We start from the raw sequence: 17,583 nt of genomic DNA, 5'->3' as shown, positions 1-17,583 counted from the left end.
TGTACCTCTTTTGTGATTCTTATTTTCTTTTTTATTATTCTCTAGAATGGAGTCTATATTATATTAACTTTTGTATCTTCCCTAGATCTTAGATTCATGGTCGTTAGCACATAATAGGCACTTATTCAATGTTCCTTGAGTTCATTAATTAGTAATTAAAATTAAAAAAGACCTGAGAGGTGATTGTTGCTTGAACGCCTGAATCTCTAGAATAAAGATATATGGATCTCTGTAAAGATATATGGATCTCTCTTTTTATAAAAACTTAAAAAAAAAAAACTAGTGAAAGTAAAATTATGGCCAATTTTGGTATTAACATATCAGTGATTAACAACTTTGATAATAGAAACAGCCATGCTTTATTGAAAACTGACTCTGTGCCAGGCAATCTGATCACTTTAAGTATATTATCTTGGATCTTCAAACCTTATGAGGGACTCTATCCATTTAAATAATGAGCATATTGAGGCTGAGGCTGAGTCTTTTAATTTCTAAGTATGTATGTGAACTAAGATTTAAATGTTGACCTGACTGACTCCAAAGCTGTACCTACTTGCCCATACCTCTGCACTTTTTGGCTTAAGAAATATTTTTTGTTAACTAAGCTATATGTCTTGTGTGATGTCCACAGTGGAGACACAAACATGGCCAGGAAGCCTGGCTATCTGCAGTGACAGGCCTTAGTCTCCTCAGTGGAGAGCTGATGACTATTCTGCTGTGACAAAGGAAGAAGGTACCCTTAGTAAACTTTTAAGTGAAGTCCCAGAATTTAAGTTGATCTTGATCGCCATTTTCTATAACAAATGATTTTTACAACCTGGAATTTAGTGGTGAAAGGGAATGTTGGGAATATTTCTGACTGTGGCTACCTGATTACTGTTTAAAGACCTGTATATTCTGAGGACCAGGAGGTCACAGGATTGCCTTCCTCTACACTGCCTCATTAACTTAATTTCCCCTGCCTACTCTCTCTCCAGTCATCCCTGAGAAATGCTAATTGTAATGCCTCTGGAGTCAATGGAAAGTAAAAACCACACAGGTACAAAACAGTTAAACTACAGAATTCCAATTTTATTTCATAGCATCAGAGTTTTGATTTTCTTTTTTGGTTGTTAAAAAAAAATACAGTATGGCTAGGTCAATGATCTTTTAATTCTGTAACTGTGTACTGGGTATATTATGTTTTACATGGGAACTGGAGAATATTACCTCTCTTTCCTTCCGTTTCCATAACTGACAAGAGTTAGGTAAGTGAGGAATGTTGTAGCTCTTTCTTTTTTTTAGTTTTTAAACTTAAAAAAATTTATTATTGAGGTATAATAAACATACAATATATTAGTTTCAGATGTACAACATAGTGGTTTGACATTTGTGAACACTGAGGTCACCACAATAAGTTTACTTACTATCTGTCACCTTACAAAGTTAATACAATATTACTGACTAACTATAGCTCTTTCTTGGTTGTCTTCTTCCTGCTCTTACAGTTAGTAAGATTTTCTGCCTCTCCACTTCAGTACTTCTTTTAGTATCTCCCAGTGGTGATAATCATTCATTTTTTTTGGATGGTGATTTATATTTTGCATATCCATTATCTTATTTTAGCCTAAAAATAACTATCTTATGGAAAGAAGATTGATGGTATTTTCATCTCCATTTTACAGATAAGGGGATAGGTCCTTTTCCTTTTGACTGTGGGAAAAATAGCATTTATCCTGCCATCAACTTCAAAACTGTATGGTTGTAGCAGAGCACCAGAAGACACACAGCTGAACTCGGGTTTCTCTTCTTTGTTTTCTCTTGTACTTATCAGTACATCGACTACTAGTTAAGAGCATAGCCTTTGTATTAGGACAGCAGGAATACAAGTCTCAGCTCTGACACTTGGAAGCTGCATGTTATTGGACAAGTTACTTGACCTACCTAAACCTCAATTTCATATTCTAAAAAAGTAAAGATTATGCTATTTAAACCTCTCTGAACGAAATAATGTTGGGAACTATTTAATTCCAGGTCATCATCATTGTACTTACACTCATCTATTCAAACTGGGTATGTGTTCCAGTATTTGATCATTCCCTCTACAAATATTTACATGTCCACTATATACCAGACATTGTTCTGTAAGCCAGATACACACAGTCTTTGCTCTCATCAAAATGTACGTAACAATGTCTAAGTTCATTCTGATATCAGAGTGCACACGGAAGAATATCTAAGGCTATGCACATGTCAAAAGGTCAGAATTTTGATGAGGAACTAAACAGAAAAATGACAATGAGCTGCAGTAAGGAAGGAGGAAAACCAGGCAAGTGCGATGTTGTTCTAGAAACCAAGCCAAGAAAGTGTTTCAAGATGGTGGTAGTGTAGTGGTCAATTGCATTAAATGCCTTTGTGAGTCAGAGCAAGTTAGAGCCTGGGAATGAAGCTTTGATTCTGGCAAGATGGATATCATTGGTGTCTTTGCTAAAGGCAGCTTTAATGAAGGGAGGGAAAACAGAAAACAACAATTTATAGGAATGGTTCATACAAGTTTACAGGAATGAATTTCCAGCATCCGTAGCTCATGATCACTGGAATTCTTCTCTTCTAAAAAAGAATCTTGTATTTATTTTTTGGTAGTGTGGCTGACTTATTCAAATTGAACTTTTATAGTACTGCTATCATCATACCTGTTCGCCTTCAAGGCTTTATCTCTGTATCAGAATACCTAGAAATATGTCCTTTGAACTAGCCTTTCCATTGTCGGTATTCTTTTATACTTACCACTGAGTAGAGCCTAATACCCTAGAATAACGTTAATCATCCTGTCTTATTTCCCTAAAATCTAGCATTTTATACTTGATAAAACCATACATCTTGGTGGCCTGGTAAATTGTTCAACATTTTGAGGGATTTCAGCCATTTTAAGAAACTCATGTGCCACCATTTGCAGACTTCTTTTAATACATGGCACTTATTTTCTCATACAGAACAAGAAATTCATTTCTTGTAAGGTAACCTAGAGACAAGCAAATTGGGGGGGGGGTGCAGGGAGGGAAGTAATTGGGTTTATTTATTTATTTTTTTTAGAGGAAGTACTGGAGATTGAACCCAGGACCTTGTGCATGCTAAGCATGTGTTCTAGCACTTTGAGCTATACCCTCCCCCGATAAGCAAATTTGAGTACGCCTCTCATTGGTTTGTTTCTTGGGATCTCAAATACTAAAATGCATGATGGTTTCTGGCATTTAATTTCTTGTTTTAGAGAGAATGTTGAGATATTTGAGAGATGGTGTTTGAGCTTGCTTTTGAGCTTTGCTGTCAGGATTGGGGTCTCTAACTTTGGAAAGGAATCACCCTCATGTTTGACACAGGACACAGGAACTCTCTCTAGAAATTCCAAATATTTCAGCCTGAATTGGTTTAGCAAATTGCCAGCACCAAAGAGAATCCATTCAGATTTAACATTTCTTTAAAAAAAATGTTTAGAATTTTATTTCCATTAAAACATTTCCATAAAAAGAATATGTAGTAAACATGTGGAATACCTGACATTTGACTGTAGTGTTTTCTCCATGTTATTATGAGCACATGACATAAGAGAAACATATTATCTTGATTTTAGACAGCAAATCTGATGAGGATTTAGAGAATAACCAGTATTTTTTTTAAACTTAAGTGCAAGTATTTTATAAGTGAATAAAGCAGGAGTTTATTTTTCAGTAAAAGCCTTCCCTAAGCCTAAGCTTTCTTTATTAACATATCAGGATATAGAAATGGGCTTTATGATAACAAATAACAGATCCTTTCACCATTTGAAAAGAAAAAAATGCTATTTGCTGAGCATTTTGAATTGTAAAGACAGAATTTTAAAAATAAATACCTTCGAGAATTTTTTTCTTGTGAAAGTTTCTTAGAGGAGAACAGTTTTCTAAAGCTAGTGGCTCTCTTAATCTGCATTCCTAGCCAAGTGTGACAATAACAAGCTCTTTGCCCAGAGATGAGTTACCTGCCTCAGGTAGATGGATCATGAGCAATTTAGGCCATTGCTTCATTATGTGAGACAGAATATGTTGTTATTAGATTTGCAATACCATTTACACAGAAGCTTTATTTAGAGAATCTGTGAGTGCTTGCCTATCATTGAATATTTGCCGTAAGTCCATAGGGTGAAAGCTATGAAGCTGTTTCCTTCGAGTAAAAGTGATTCACCAAATAGAGAAGTCATAGCCAACATGTTTAAAGGCATCATGTACTCTATACATGAGTATATAGGAAAGAAATAGGGCCTCCAGCTCACACATCATGCCATTTCTTTGTGTAGATTGCCTTGGGGAATAATATTTTTTAAAATATAAGTATCCATAGAAAATAGGAATAGCAGATCATTTGCTCCTCACTGTTCACACTTGCTAAGACTCTTACAGAGATTCTCCCTGGGCACATGAATCAGTTTAATAATGATTGCTGCCAGTTGGTGGCTAGACATCAGACTGCCAGCCTACTCAACAGTGTTGCCATCTGCTATTTGGATTCACAGTGTGCTGCTGCTACGCACCATCTCATTAAGAACGGGACCCTTGTGAGCTATAGACAGTAGCTTATTCAAGTGAGCTGAGGCAGACTCCTCCCCAAGCCACATTTGTAGAGGCTGTGTGCATCTCATCTTATTTGGGAATTGCTCTGTGCTGATCATGTGGTCTGGTAGCTCACTGTCTCTGATCATTTAGGTGTTAGTCTTTTGAGCCAGCTCCTTATTTCATAGCAGTATTAAAATACAAAAATGATTATTTCAAAGATTTATAAAAAAAAATTCATTCCACTTTCCATTTTACATCTTGAAATGATTTTAGTCAGTGGCTTGCCAAACACAAATATTCTAATAAGTTAAGTGTATTATAATCCATTGGGGTTTTTTGGATAGCCTTGCCAGTTCTGAAGATTTTTCAGTTTTGTGGAAATTCCCACTGCCTAGTTTTTATTTCTTGGAAACTGATTTTCAAAGGCTTTCATTATACTTTTCCTTTTTCTTCTCCTGCTAAATATCCAAAGGCATCTGTGAATGCAAAATAGTTGTATTTGTCAGACAAAAATCAGTGCATTTTATCCATCTTCACCAATCATCTTAGAGAATTTAGCATTGTTACAGGAAAACAAAATTTATTTGCATAGGTCATATAATATTTAGATCTCTTCATCTGCCTCAATGCATAATGCATTCTGTAGCACTTTAAGAATTAGACAATTATTTCTCAAAATTGGGCCAGTTTTAAACTGCAAAGGATTTAGGGGCTGGTGTTCAGGCTTAGGCACCCCTCCCCCACTTCCCCTGACACACTTACCCTGTTCTCATACTTGCACTTACCCTCATCCAAAATGTGTTTCTTAAACCCTGTTTGTTAGGTGCTCTGTGAAGAAAGGCTTTGGTGGGCAGACAATTGGGAAGTGGGGCATCTCAGGCTGGGTTCTCCAAGATGCAGACTCTGAGATGTAGCTTAACCAGCAGGACTTTTTTAAGATGAGCTCTTGGGACCAATACTTGCAGAAAAAAGGGGAAGAAGCAGGATCGGGTAGAAGGAAAAGCTGAGTTGTAATTGCAGGTCCAGCAACGCCTTGGCCAACATCACAGGGAGCTCTGGAGTTGGAATGACTTTCAAACTTGTCCTGATACGGGCAGGAGAACAACTCTATAACCTTGCCGTGATAGGGCGCTGGATATGGGCAACCCCATAAAGGGGTGTGACGTTAGGTAAGGTGGATCCCTGCAGCTGAGGCAATTCCCAAAGAGGGCTGACAGCTGCAGACTGCCTGCTGACAGTACTCCCAGTAAATAAGGAGCGAGTCCTTCTTGAAGGAGGATCCGAGGCTGACATTATAATGCTGCCACTTGGGCCAGGTCAAATCATCTCTTTTGGAGAGTTGTAGTAAACTTTGACATATGAGTGGCTTTGAAACTCTGGCACTGAAGAAACCTTCCAACTTTGTTTCTTTCCTAACATCAATTCATATCCTATGGAACTAGGGTTCCACCAAACATAATTTGATTAATCTCTCCCTAATCTTATAGAACCTTGCTGGCTATGTTAAAAGAACTGAGTACAGATTGTTTGTTTTCTCCAGGCTTCCTTTTTTTATAAGTCCTAATTGAAAACTTTGGTATTACCCTTCTAGTTATGGGCTTGCAAGTCACATGCTCAGGTGTGGAAAAAGAGCTTCATTTTTCCATAACTGAACCTAATCTATATTTTAAGCTCGCCTTCTGCCTAGTCTTGCGCGCGCGTGCATACACACACACACACACACACACACACAGAATCCTTAACTTTATTCATTTTCCAGGTATATAGACATTCTATTCTAAAATAAGTGAATACAACATCTTCTCTTCCAGCCAGGGTTGTGGCTAAGCTCCAGGGGACTTCAGACATGTCTTGTCCTTGGGGGATACATCTGATTCTTGATTGGCATCTGTCCACAGCTGGCATCCACTGAGATGAACACCATCCTTTCTGGTCTTCACCAACATCACCCTCCATGTTGACATTCGATGAGATGTCTGCATTTACATCCAGTACCTCTTCAGAGAGTTCTTACTCCATCTCTGGCCAAGAGGTCCCTTGAGTCTGCCAGCTCTTGGGGTCATTTTTCAAATGCTTTCAATCCCACCAAGAGAAAAACATTAGCTTGATTCTGTGGTCTCATAATGTCTCTGACGTAGTTTAGGATCTATCTGCCTAGCTACTCAATGCAATCCAATTTTAATGCCACAGTGTCAATATAACACTACGGGACTTTCTCAGGATAACCAGATAGAGAGTAGAGCACTGGTCTCTCTGTTCTTAGATCACATTTTTGGGGGTGTTCTTTCATGCTCTAAATTAGAATATTGAAGTTTTCTTCAGAACCCTCATTAGCAGGTAACTCTCTCAGTTTCTCTCTATCTGTGATTTACTTCTTAGTGCTGAGTGTTTGAGTTTTTTGTTTGTTTGTTTGAGTGAGTTTGGAGGAGATAGGCACAGAAGAGATTGGCTAGACAAGTATCCTTCCAATCCTCCATTTTATGCCATGATTTTGGGCCTTAGAAACTCAAAGCCAATATCTTATTTTTCTTTGGATGAGTCTTCTATGAACTCTCTTCCTTAAAGCATGAGGCCTTCAAGACTAGTTTGAGTAGGGGAATGAACTTGGCTGAGGGGAAGGTGCTAAGTATTATGACCAGGAGTGGCCTTGAAGGACAGTGGAATGAGTGAATCTTTCTAATAAGCAGAGCTGGGAGTGGTGTACCTGGTCATCTCCTTTGTTTAGAGGAGGACAGGTTCTAGGTGAGAATATGTGGTTTACTGGCCAGTGGATAATGGCCTGACCATCTGTTCAGGGGCCAGGAAAGAAAAGGACTGGATAATTGGAGCCAAGGAAGTGTGGCGTGGAGGTATGTGGATGGACATATGGGAGTGGACACAGAGTGTGAAGACTTTTGTTTCACACATTAATATCTATCAGAAAGCATCTGTTTTGGAAGGGGCACTTAGCAACCAAATAAACAAACTGTCTTGGCCAGTTGAGGTTAGTCAGGCTTTGTCATCAGACACCCTGCACCAGCATGATAGGCATGTGAATTCATGGAATAGCTTCAGTGGCAGAGCTGGAAGTTAAGTATGGGCCCAACACATGGACTCTCACTTACCAAGGCTGATCTAGCTACTGTAGCTTCTGGATGTCCAGCCTGGCAGTCAAAGAGACCATCCCTAAGCTCTCAACATGGCACTGTTCCTCAAGGAGAATAACTGGCCACCCAGTGGCAAATTGACTATAATGGGCCTCTCCCATCTGGGAAGGGCCAGTAATTTGTCCTCACAAGGAGGAACAGAAGCTAGTTCAGGAAAGGGTTTGCCTTTCCTACCTGCAGAGCCTCAGCTAGCATTACTATAAAGGACTTACACAGTATTCAGCCACTTTATGATGATAAAGGTGCAAGAGTAGGCCCACGATCATGGGATCTCCTGGACTTACCACCGCCTCATACATGCAGCCAGCCTCATGGAATGCTGGAACAGTCCTCTAAAGATAGAGCTAAATGGTGAGCTTTATGAGGCAACATTCTGAAAGAATGGGTTGTCACCCTTCAGGATACAGTGTAGTCATCAAACCAGAGACCTCTATGGTGCTGTGTCCCCAGTTGGAAGACTACAAGAGTCAAGTGGGATGGCAAAAGAGTGGTCTCATTTACAACACTCCCAACAACTTCTTATTGGAAGCATGTGTGCTTCCTGCCCTGCAAGTCCACACTAGGTTAGCTAAGGTCCTGGTTCCCAAAGGGGGCATACTCTTCCTAGGGGCTACAGCGAGGGTCCCGTCAGCAACAAGAAATGGTTGCCACCAGGGTATTTTGTGCTCCTTATGCCCAGGGGCATGCAGATGAGGAGTCACCATATTCATAGGGTCATTGACTATGATGAGCAGGAGGTCAGGCTGCGTCTACAAAATAGCACAGGGAGGTATACGTCTGGAGCCCAGGCAAGCCATTTGGTGCCTCCCGTCGCTCCCCCGCCCTACTATTAACTGTGAACAGACTCATATGGCAAACCTAGCCTAAGAAGGGCATGATTACCAAGGGTTCAGACCCCTCAAGAATGAAAGTTTGCACCATGTCATCAGGTAAACCAATAGGAACAGCCGAGGCAATTGGTAAGTGCAATGGGAATCCAAAATGGATAGTGGAGGAGAAGATGAGGACCACCTGCAGCCTTGAGATCAACTGCAGTGGGCGGGGATGTAGTTCATCCTACTAACCTCCCTCCCTCTTCTGTTTCCCCCAGGAATACAGGCCTACAGGGACCATGGAGGCCTTGCTCCCTGAGGTGTGCACTTAGTAGCTAGTGTACAGTGTACCACTCAGATCTCTCACAGATGGGAGTGTACCTGACTGAGGGCCCCAGCTGTGGCTCTCTAGATCCATTATTTTCATGCTGAGGCTCCATTTCGCATGGATTGTTGGCACCAGAATGACTGAGTGGGGTATCCTAATGCACAGCTATTCCTGTGAGGTAGGGGACACCTCTGAGGGTGGGTTAGGCTTTGAGGGGTCTTCATCAGCCTGAACTTAAACTTTCTTGCAATTGTGCTGCAGAGACTCTTGCTTCTCAGTCCTTCTACCTTCTCTCTTTCCTTCAAAGGGATCAGACATGCTAGGCAGTCTGAAGACTTTGCCTCCTCTGGCTTCCTCTCTGTTTTCAACCCTCACAGGCATTTCTCCAAGTAGATCTCTTATAAATCTAATCTCGTGCTTTGCATGAGCTTCTCAGAGGATCTGAACTAGTAAATTTGGACTTAGTTCTGGCAGGTGGTTAAGTTACTTGTGGACCAGTTTCATACCACCGAGGCTTGTTTTTTGAACAAGTCTAGTGTAGATACCATTGTCATGCTAGTTTAGCCCTACTTATGTAAGGTGTAACCTTCCTGGGATCCTAGTGAAAGTTTGGAGTATTCAGTGAGGACACTGGCTGGATAGAAATTGTGTTTCCCACTCTCATGCTAGTTTTGGGGAATTGTTTAGTGTTCAGCAGTGGACGCAAAGGTATCTGTATGCAAATTTCTGGGATTTTCTTCTCTGCATATGTTCCTCCTTGCTGATTCTCTGCCCTGAAAATTCAAGCCATCTGTCCCATTCAATACTAATCTTTTGTCTCAACTCAGCAAGGTTGCTCTGCTCTGCTAAAGCTCCTCCTCCTGCAAAGTGATCCAGAGTACTTAAACACAGAAAGGCAGGACAACAGTAGGGTTGGTCACCCTATTTCCCCTCCTCAGTGATCAGTCCTTTGCTACCAGTTGTCCAATGTCTGAAATGCTGCTTCACACAATTTTCCTAGCTTCTTGAACGAAGACAGCTCATCTTTTTGTGAAAGTTCTAATATATGTATTTAGAGGTATAAGTTTCCCATCAGTATTTGCTTCACACTATCCCATAAGCTTTGATATATTGTATTTTCATTAGAATTCATTTCAAAATATTTTATAAATTCACTATAATACATAGTTTGACTTATGGGTCATTAGGAGTATGTTCCTTAAATTACAACCATTTGGGATTTTTTTTAATCTTTATGTTAACTGATTTCTGGTTTGCTTAATACTCTAGGATTTCAATCTTTTGAATTCATTTAGCTGATTTGTGATCAATCAGATGGTTAGTGTTGGTAAGTGTCCTGGGTGTACCTTAAAAGAGTATGTATTCTGAAATGTTTGGACATAATGTTTTATATTATGTCTCACTCTTATGCATCATGACAATACATAGCAAGTGGAAGGAGTTCAACACATATGAAATAACTCAAAGGTTTTATCCTATTGGTGGTAATTCCAGACCATATGAGAGAGGATGATTATGAAGTCACATGGGTATAGGCAGAGAGAAAATTATTTTTGGTAAAATGGAACTTTAAAAAGGAACCTCAAATCAAAATGTGCAGTTCCTCTCCAGCACCATTCCAGTCAACATTAATACCAACCCTTTTTGTTATGGAAATTATCCCAATATTTTTCCTTCTTATATTTCTAGCAATTTTCCTTTCATTTGTTGTAAGCTCAGTATCACTATGTGACAGTAGAAAACAACCTCTTTGGAAAAAATAATGACTGATTTATTAGGCTCATAGAGATACAAGAAATGGTTAATTTTATTTCTCCAAATGATTCATGATTGCTCCTGAGATTACATGAGTTTAGAAGAATCTAGTATCTCTATCCAATGGTCAAATGTTTCAAGTAGAATCATTTTTTAATTTTCCAAGTTCTAGTGTCACTTTCTATTTCTTATAAACATCACTCAAGGTTAAAACTGTTACTAATGTACAGCTTCTAGGAAATACATTGAACCTTGCTACTTAACCCCTCTGCCAACTTTGTTCTGGACAATGAAATTTTGATGATAGAAAGAAGGAAGAATATGGATTTAGACAAGGCTAACAGCACACTTTCCAGGCTTAGAAGATGCCTCTGGTGCCCTCTCTCCCATCTCTTCTACCTCTGGTTCTAGCCGCAGCTCTGGTGAACACCTCTAGGCAGGTTTCACTGAGCTCTGTGCTGACAGTGCCTCACCTCAGGCGTGCATCAAGAATCTAGCTTCCTTCCCAAAGCTACCCTGATGCAGCATGTGTGATGGTGTGGCACCAGTGAGGCTCTCGTCCTGGAGGGTTAACACCCCATGGAAGTAGCCCTCAGCTACTGAGAGATAAATGCTTCTCCTTTTCATCCCTCAGGCAGGCAGTTTCGAGACATAGTTTAATAAGAATCCTGAGAAGGTTCTGCACTAAGTAGCCATGAACACTAGTGGCCCACTCAATAACACTACCTTGCTTTGCTTGGATTTTCTTTCCCTTTTCCCCTGTTCACTCCTGTCTCATTCCTGTTCCCTGGGATCACATTCCCAAATAGATGTGTCTACCTTTGAAGGCCCTGCTTTCAAGAATAACCTAGATTAAGACACTAGGTAAATAGGTTGTTAGTAGATTAAATAATGTAGGAATATAATTTCCCTTGACTCTGCACATGCTACAAGGAAACACTTATTTAGTTGGGAGCACAGTTTATGGTAATTTTGATGATTTTCCATCTTTTTCCTTTTTGAGAGTTCATCATCCATCATGATGTCTGAATGCCTGAAGAAAAAAAAGTTGGTACAAATTAGCTTATAATTGGAAAGGCAAATTTCTTTGTGATGACAGCTCTAAGCACTTTTTTCTTTGTGTGGGGACCCTCAGTTATGTGACTGGATAGTTCAATCCAATAAGGAGGAGCCCTCAGTCTACTTAACGAGGCAGAGCTTTTTGTTGCTTTGGAAACAACCATATCACATTTCTTATTCTCCTTGGTGAAAAGCTGGTGCTTTTACTGCTGTGATCCTTTCTGGCTAAGACTCTCAAGTAAACCTTAAAAATGTAAAAATTACTGGAATACTGTCAAGACTTTATTCATGAAAAACTGAAGAAACATCTTGAAAGATTCAGGGGTTATTAGGGATAAATTTAGGCTGCCCATATGCTAGCCCTGAGAAAAATGTTAGCAGTTATAATTTTTTACTCATTTAAGGAATAGAAGACACTACAGAGAACATAATTGGTAAATTCCTCTCTTCTCACAGGAACTTATATTCTAGTGGTGAGGAAAGTGAGATAGTAAGGAAATTAAATAATTAAAATGCACGGCATTTCAAATAAAGTTTACAGATAAAAATTAACTAGAAATGGGGGAATGAATGTGCAAGTTTTTTGTTTTGTTTTACTCTCTAGGTTTTACTGAAAAAAAAAATGACATTTGAACAAAACCTGAGGAGGAGTAAAGGGTCAGTCATATAGGTGTCTCGGGGAGGACCATTCAGGAAGCAAGAGAAGCCATCCCCAGAGCCCCGAAATGGAAAGAGGCCAGTGTGGTTTTAGAGATATGAGCATTAAAAGATGAAGTTAGAAATGGCATGGGGGAAAGGAGGCAATGGCAGATCATGTGAGAGAGGGGTTCTCAATGGATGGAGGGCCATACTATGCACCGAGCTGATGTTTTGAAAAACCAGGAGAACATTTAGGTATTACTATGATTGGGATGGTACTAGTGGGTAGGCAACATTTATGATAAAAGTACAATAATGTTTGGGACAGGTCCACCAACAAAGCATTTTTCTACATTTTGTGCATCTTTAAAATGCCCTGCTCCTCATTCCTGTAGATGTAAAACTTTATTTATGCTAACTTCTAAATCCCATTCATGGCAAGCCAGGTTACTGGGATACACTCTTCATTGAAAACAAGTAAACATCCCAGATAAAATATAGTTGATCGGTTCCGGAAAACGTTGGCTAATATTTTTTCAAGTCTTTTCCTGCCCCAGGCTCTCTCTCCTTCCTTTTTAGGATTTCGGTTTCATATATGTTAGATCACTTGATGGTATTCTATCAGTTATTAATGCTTTGTTTATTTAAAGTATCTCTCAGTTTACTTATATTCGGATGATTTCTAGTGACCGGACTTCAAGTTTAATGATGCTTTCTACTACTGTGTCCAACCTACTGATAATTCTATCAAATTATTTCAGATACTGTATTTTTCAGTTGTGGGATTTCCATCTCATTAAAAAAATTATCTGTATCTCTCTCAAAATTCTCTACTTCTTCACCCATTACATCTTATTTTAGTAAGATTCCTTAACATAGAAAATCCTAAAGAGGCTACTAGAAAACTACAAGACCTTATGTACTAATTTTAACATCTGGACTGACTTATGATTTTATTGATTTATGAGAAAGGTGACACTGCAGGGCAGTAGGAAAAGAATGGTCTTTCAAGAAAAGGACCTGGGTAAGCTGGATAGCTATATGAAAAAAAAAAAAATTAACATTTACTGCATACTCTACTAAAATCAATTCTACATGGTTAATAGATTTAAAAATTCAAAGAAAAACATTTTTTTTAGATGATAACATAGGAGAAGGTTCCTGTAGGCAGTGATTTCTTAGGATAGCAAAGGCACTAACCATAAAAGAAGGCTGATAAATTAGACTTCCAGAAAAATTTTATAGTCATTAAAATTTAACAATGAGATAGTTAAAATGCAAGTCACAGGTTAGGAAAAGTGTTTTGTTTTGCTTCTTTTTTTTTTTTTTTTTTGCAGTGCTCATAAATGAAAATGGCCTCACAACTAGAATATATAAAACAAATAGAAAAAGATAAACAACTCTCTCCCTGACCAAAAATGAAATAAAGAACCAAAAGGCATTTTACTAAAGCGGATATTCACATGACTAATAATTACATGTAAAGAGGCTCTCTTACATTAGTCATCAGAGAAGTGTAAATTTTTTTTAAACAGAAGTGTAAATTGAAACCATACAATCACCAACCGTTGGTGAGGGTGTGGAGCAATGAAAACTCATTATACACTGCTGCTGGGAGAGTAAATTTGAAAAACTGTTTGGCACTATCAACAAAACCTATGTTGGAGCTATTCTACTTTTAGGTGTATATCCCAATAGAAATGTGTATCTATGTGATACATATATATCTTTAGATACATATACTGATGAGTATAATAATGTTCACAGCAGTATTATTTGTAATAGCCCCAAGCCTGGAAGTAACATGAATAACCCAGTATCAATATAAGGGATCAGTCACAAAAGACATATTATATGATTCCATTTTAATAAAATGACCAGAACAGGTAAATCTACAGAGACAAAAAGTAAATTAGTGGTTACTGAGGACTAGAAAGGATGGAGGGTATCATAGGGGAGTGACAGCTAGACAGTATGCAGTTGTTTTGAGGTGATTAAAGTGTTGTACAATTGATTGTGCCTGCCAGTGGTTGCACTTACCCGTGAATACACTAAAGAAACATTAAACTATACACTTTAATAGATGAAAATTGTATGGTATGTGCATTGTATCTCAATATAACTGAAACTTAAAAAAACTGTATAAATGGTAAGCTGCAGTACATTCACACAATTAACTGCCATACAGCATAAAATACAGACCTGTTACACACAACAATGGATGAATCTCAAATATATTATGGAGTGAAAGAAATAAACTACTAAAGAATATTTACTTAATAATTCACTTCATGTGAAATTAAAGAAAAGACAAAACTAATCTGTGTATTTGAGGATAAGACAGTGGTTACACTTGGGGAGAAGTTACCCCTGGCTGGGCAGGGAGCTGGAGGAGCTAGGCATTCTCTATTTCTTGATCTGGGTATTGGTTGCAAGGTGTGTTTGTGTTAGTCTTTGAAAGTTTACTGAACTGTACATTTACAGTTTGCCCACTTTCCTGGATTTTATACTTCAACAAAAGTTCATTAAGATTTTTTTAAAATCCAGTTCAGTAAGTTGCACTATTAGTACGCATTTAAAAGAAGAGCTAAAAGAATACGTAAGCATTTTGACAGTTAATTTTTGTGGGTTGGAATTATGCTGAATTTTAATGTTCTTCTATATACTTTTCAGTATTTTCCAAATTACCATTGTGGACATGTATTACATTTATCACTAGAAAAAATGCTATAAGGATACAGTGGTCTGAGATCTCCTTGTATTACGTTTATACCAATTTAGTAACAGTGTAAGGACTCTGGCTTTTGCGCCCAGATAGGAAGGGATTGCCATTTTAGAGTGAAGGAGGGTGTGGCTGCTGGTCTGGGGATTTCCTGGCGGTCTTGCTGACTGCCAGGAACTCAGTAGCGGCCACCCGGCGGGGAAGAGCAGAGGTGCAAGTGTAGGGACCCAAAAAATTGTGAAGCCTCAGCAGGTGGGACCCAGTGAACCCAGCGAGTCGTAGTCCTTCTGGAACCTAAGTCCTTACTGCAGAACTGGTCGGACGAGGAGCCGAAGCTCTAGCCTCCGTGCTGGGTAAATGGAAAGATCAGAGCCTAATCATTGTTATTCCTCTGTTTTATGTAAGGCCAGAAGCTGAGAGCGGTTTTTACATTAGTATGAGGTTGTTAAAAAAAAAAAAAAAAAAAAGACAAATAAGCCCCAAAGACTGTTCCTGGCCTGCAAACCCTAAAATATTTGCTACCTGGCTTTTCACAGAAGACTACCAATTCCTTGAATAAGAAACTCTAGGCTGAAAATTTTTAAGGTATTTTAAAATGTTACCTGGGTAAGCTCTTGCTGGTGAGGAGCCAGGTGGGGACTGGGCCTGCAAGGAAACTTTCGGTTAGGGTTATCAGGAGATTTAGTAATGCCCAGGCTTGTCGGACACAGGAAGTCAGAATCCACTAAGGAGAGGGTAAAAGCTCATCTCTGGAGAATCCAGTCTGGACCGGGATGGTCAGGCACCGCGGGCCACACATCACTGGCACTTCCTGGCAGAGGGCTCCAAACGATAAGCCATGCTCACTGCAGCCCTCAGCGGACGGCAGAGGAGCGGTATTCAAGCAGGTAAGCAGCGTTGCCACGTCTGGAGATGCCAACGGAGCGTCTCGGGAGTTCTCTTTCCTGTTCTCTGCGGTGGGCAGCCCCGCCGACTGAGCGCTCCGCCAGCGCATCTGTAACTTTTGGAGACGCGCCCTGTGGGTGCGGCCGCCTAGCGCCTGCGCAGTGCTGCTCGCCCGCTGCTCCCACGGCGCAGGCCCGGTGGGTCCTCAGCCCGGGAGGAGTGCGACCCCGCCTGGGTACCCGAGGGAGGAGGGAAGCTGGGCGGAAGGACGCGTACAGTGTTTTTTTGCGGAACTGTTTGAGTTAGTTGTGTACATCATAACTCTTCACCCTTAAATATGACCAATGTTTGCGGTACGCAAAGGACAATTTCATTTTTTTCAGCCTAATATATCACTACTGTCTTGTAGGAGTTAGGGATTCTCCTACATCATTGCCGTGGCGCTATTGATTTTGGGCGTGACGATTCTTTGTTGTGGGGGAGGGGAGATGTGCATTGCACAAGTGTTTAGTAGCATTTCTGGCCTCTGCTCATTAGATGCCAGTAGCAACCCTCCCTTCCCCTCCTCCGCTGGTGACAACCAAAAATGTTTTCAGACATTGTCAGATGTGTGTGGGGGGCAGGGCAGTGCAAAATCACCCCAATTGAGGACTACTGTCCTATAGGATTGCAGGGTAGTGTCTTTAAGAAATGTATCATTAGGCTCTTCAGACACAAGAAGTCAGAATCCACTAAACGGTGTCACATTACTATAATGTAATATATAGGTCATATTAGAATTTCCTCGATTGTATCCCCCACCCTACGCCAAATCCTTTCTTGCCCTATTGTTGTTTGTAAAATATAAATCCAGAATTTAACAAAGTTCGAGTCTCTAGTTACTTTTAATTTAGACTATTTCCCCAGCCATTTTTGTTTATTTTTTTTGTGGCATTGACTTTTTGAAAAGTTCAGGCCAGCGGTTTTCCAGAATATCCTTCAATTTGGGTACTCAGATTCATCCTCGCTGTAAGATTCACGTTGAATTTTTTGTTTTTGACTGGAATTCTCCTAGGTGATTTTATATCCATTTTTTTCTATTTCAAAGGACTCTCTAGCTGTTCCAACGTTTAATTTTATTAAGTCCATTTATCTCCCAGTGATTTGAGATACCACTTTATCACATACATAAATTTCCACATTGTACTTGGCTCTATATCTGTATTTTCTTTTTTTTCCACATAGATCTGCTTGACTACTCGTGGGCTAATATTTTACTGCTTTAATTATAGAAACCGTATATTTTCCAATATCTCATAGATCTAGGCCTGCCTCATGCTGTTATCTTATTTTCTTTCCTGTTTTTTGGATAGTCTTGCTTATTTATTTTTTCCATGTAAATTATAGAATCTAACTCCATAAAATTACTTTAAAATTGGCATCAATTTATGATTTTGCATTATTCAATTGAGGAGCAAGTTTTATTTTTCATTTTACTCAAGTCAGCAGTTTTGTATCTTTCAGGAAAGCTTTAAAGCTTCTCTCATATTGGTTTTGCACAATTCTTATTAGGTTTAGTCCTAGGATATTAAAAAAAATTTCTTTGGTAATGTAAATGAGTCATCTCTTCTGTTTTCCCCTGTAACTGCTTATTGCTTCAGTATATGAACATATTGATTTCTGTATGTAATTTTAT

At 39.2% G+C, this 17,583-nt stretch overlaps 1 long non-coding RNA gene across 1 annotated transcript; it reads right to left on the bottom strand.

Moving 5' to 3' along the window:
- Positions 1 to 10,618: 10,618 nt before the first annotated feature.
- LOC106730369 lies at positions 10,619 to 16,110 on the bottom strand. The gene is made up of 2 exons (XR_001366823.2): positions 15,626 to 16,110; positions 10,619 to 11,636 (listed from the first exon to the last, which is right to left on the bottom strand). It is a non-coding gene; the product is annotated as an uncharacterized LOC106730369 (long non-coding RNA).
- Positions 16,111 to 17,583: the final 1,473 nt, after the last annotated feature.

Source organism: Camelus ferus, chromosome 1, assembly GCF_009834535.1.
Source record: "Camelus ferus isolate YT-003-E chromosome 1, BCGSAC_Cfer_1.0, whole genome shotgun sequence".
Classification (NCBI taxonomy): domain Eukaryota; kingdom Metazoa; phylum Chordata; class Mammalia; order Artiodactyla; family Camelidae; genus Camelus; species Camelus ferus.
Note: the sequence above shows the minus strand (reverse complement) of the source record. Positions and strands in the feature narration are given on the sequence as shown.